Source organism: Tupaia chinensis, unplaced genomic scaffold (assembly GCF_000334495.1).
Source record: "Tupaia chinensis unplaced genomic scaffold, TupChi_1.0 Scaffold148091_1, whole genome shotgun sequence".
Taxonomy (NCBI): domain Eukaryota; kingdom Metazoa; phylum Chordata; class Mammalia; order Scandentia; family Tupaiidae; genus Tupaia; species Tupaia belangeri.
The window spans coordinates 23,367-26,981 of record NW_006207942.1 but is presented as its reverse complement, the minus strand read 5'-3'; the positions used below and the strand labels follow the sequence as shown (position 1 = coordinate 26,981).

The 3,615-nt window shown below is 40.0% G+C and overlaps 1 pseudogene; it reads left to right on the top strand.

Annotated features, from left to right (window-relative positions):
• The first annotated feature begins 715 nt into the window (after nucleotides 1-715).
• On the top strand, nucleotides 716-954 carry LOC102488138 (mitochondrial import receptor subunit TOM6 homolog pseudogene; annotated as a pseudogene).
• The last annotated feature ends 2,661 nt before the right edge of the window (nucleotides 955-3,615 follow it).

Below are 3,615 nucleotides of genomic sequence, written 5' to 3'. Positions count from 1 at the left end.
CTGGCCCTGTAAGATCTGGCTTCCTAAGTGCTGTGCTACAGGATCAGTTCTGTCAGTTGATTTTTGACAAGGTTGTCAAAATAATCCAATGGGGAAAATAATAATTTTTTTTCAACAAAACGTGCTGGAAGAACTAAATATCCATGCCAGAAGAATGAAAAAAGATCCTTACCCTACATTGTAAAAAACAAACAACAACAAAAACAAAAACAACAAAAAACTGAAAATGGATGACTGGCTTAAATATAACAGCTAAATCTATAAAATTCCTGGGAGTAAAAATAAGAATACACCTCTGTGACCCTAAGTTATGCAATGGCTTCTTGGCTACACCACCAAATGACAAAAGAAAAACTAGATAAATCAGACATCATTAAAATTAAAAACCTCTGTGCATCAAAGGGTACCATCAAGAGAGTGAAAAGAGTCCACAGAATGGGAGAAAATATTTGTAATTTGTGTATCTGACAAGGGACTTAGCCATATATATGAAGAATTCTCAAAATGCAACAATAAAACACAGATAATCCAATGAACTAAGGATTGAAAATGAGCTAAAGATTCAATTAGATATTTCTTCAAAGAAGATATACAAATAGCTAATAAACACATAAAAGGACATTTACCATCATCAGTTTATAGAAATGCATATCAAAAATACAATGATACCACTTCCAACTCACTAAGATGGTTATAATAAAAAGGACAGATGACTATGGCTTCCAGCGGGGCCATGGTGAGCACTGCCGACTCGGCAAATGAAGCCCCTGAAATGCCGGACAGTGTGGGATTTGCTGCGGGGTGTCTACCACTTCGCCACGGATAGGAATGACTTCCAGAGGAACTTGACCCTTAATCTGGGACTCTTTGCAGCAGGAGTTTGACTGGCCAGGAACTTGAGTGACATCGATCTAATGGCACCTCAGCCAGGGGCATAGCCAAAGAGACAAGTGGAATCCGTGCTGTACCTGAACCTTCCAAAAATAGAGCCTATAATGTGTGGCCACTACAAGATATGCCCTGATGGCATCTGAAGTTTCAGACTGCGCCTTGCACTTCTCTGCCTGGTTTCATTTTGTTCTTGTGTTCACCCAGAACTCCAGTGTCTGATCCAACAGTCAGGCTTCATCTATTCTGTGAAGTTCTGTGCATAGTTCCTATGTTTCTGCAGGGGGTAATCTTTGCTCTTGTCCTGAGAACAATGATGTTTTAACAAATATATGAAATAAAGACTGCACACAAAGAAAAAAAAAAAGACAGATGATAGAAAGTGTTAGTGAGGATGTGGAAGATGTGGAGAAACTATAAAATGAAGCTCTCACAAACAATTTGATAGTGTCTCAAATAGTTAAACATAGAGTGTTCATATATGCAGCAATTCCACTGCTAGGTATCTATCTGAGAGAAAACACAAAAACTTACACATGGGGCCAGTAGGTAGCACAGTGGTTAAGGCATTGGACTCCGACATGGCTGACCACAGTTTGAGTCTTGGGTCTGGCAGCTTGCTTTCCCTATCTCACTCTCTGGTCAAACTAAAAATAATAATAATAACAACAAATGGAATTAAATAAAATTCTTATGAAAAACAACTTGTACACAAACATTCAGAGAAATATTACATAACCCAAACATGAAGACAACTGATATGTCTATCAACTGACAAATGGATAAACAAAATGTATTATATCCATACAAGAGAATATATTTGGCAATAAAAAGAAATGATAGGGCTGGCCCCATGGTCAAGTAGTTAGAGCCTACATGGCCAACCGCGGTTTGAATCCTGGTCCTAATGGCTTTAAAAATACATTGGGTTGGGGAGACCAGCAGGTGGCATGGTGGTTAAGGCACTGGACATTTCCACGTGGCCAACCATGGTTCAAGTCTCACTTTCTCACTCTCTCTCTGTGTCTCTCTCTGGTCAAAATAAAATAAGTAAATGAATAAATAAAATTAAAAATAATTTAAAAAAAAACACATTGGGTTGAGACCAGTAGAAGGCATGGCAGTTATGTCGCTGGACTCTCATGCAGTCAACCATGGTTCGAGTTCCAGACCTGGAAGCTTAAAACTCACACCAAGTGCATGTGTGTGCATCCCTAAGATCCTGAAAGGAGAATAGAGAAGGGATTGCGGCATGGTCATCCCCCCCCGGGGGGTGATTTCTCACTGTCTGACTCTCTGTGTCTCCGGCAAGTAGACACACCCTATATCAAAAATCTCTCCAAAAAAACCCCACACACTGGGTGTGTATATGCATGCCTAAACGTCCACCAGGATGGATAAATGGAGGAGAAGGGCCTAACCAAGCACCATTAGGAGGGAGGTACTTTCTCTCTCTCACTCTCCCTCTCTCTCTCTCTCTCTCTCTCTAGTGCATGTATGCACAACTTTTAAAGGGGTGAATTTTATCATATTAAATACATCTCAATAAAGCTGTAACAAAAATATGGACACAGTAACACAGTGTCAATGTGTGCTAATGAGAATGATCTGTGGCAATTAAAAAAAAGTGATACATGCAACAAGGAGGAACCTCAAAACCATTATGCTAAATGAAAGAAACCAGTCATATTGTATTCTCTCACTTATATGAAAAGTCTACAACAGCCAAATCTATAGATATGAGGAGACCTACTGACATATTAGTGGTTACCTAAGGCAGAGAAGAAGAAAGTAATAGAAAGTGACTGCTAATGAGTATGAAGCTTCTTTGGCAGGGAGTGGGAGAGGAGCAATGAAAATGTTATGAAATTGATTGTGGTGATGGTTGCATAACTCCATGAATATACCACAAAGTGAAGAGTGCCTATTAAGGGGGTGAATTTTTTTTGAGAGGTTTTTGCTATAAGGCACTTGTGCTCGCCAGAAAGGCAGAGAGAGATAGAGACAGGGGGGATGGCCACGCTGCAATCCCTTCTCCTCCATTCTCCTCTCAGGACCTTGAGCACGCACACACATGTGCCCGGCATGAGTTTAAGCTGCTGGGTCCGGGACCCAAACCGAGGTTGACTACATGGGAGTCTAGCAACATTGCCATTACGCCAACTGCTGATCCCCAAGGGGGTGAATTTTATCATATGTGAAATATATGTGAATAAAACTGTAACAAAAACACAAAAGCAGTAACAAAATGTGTGCTAATGAGAATGATCTTGTAGAGAAATAGAAATTGATGATGCAGGAGAGAGGGGAAAACTGGTGAAGCAAAGTTCTCAAGTAGGTAAGAGTGGATGGGCTCTAGCACCAAGTATAAGGACTGGGGTTGGATGACAGCAGGAATTTTTTTTTTTTTAAAAATAATTATTTAATTTTATTTATTCATTCATTTATTTTAATTTGACCAGAGAGAGATACACAGAGAGAGAGGGAAAGTGAGAAAACAAGCCACCAGGTCTGGTATTCGAACTGTAGTCGGCCATAGAGGAGTGTCCAGCGCCTTAACCACCACACCACCTGCTGGTCCCAGGAATAGTTTATTTATAAGATCAAAGGTAGAGTATGTGAGTACAGATGCTGTGTGGTGGTTGGATATGGTGGTGGGAATATGTGGAACTTTTCTTTGGATAGTTTTAATTTTTCAGTCAAAAAGGAAGCCTAAGTGTAAAGATG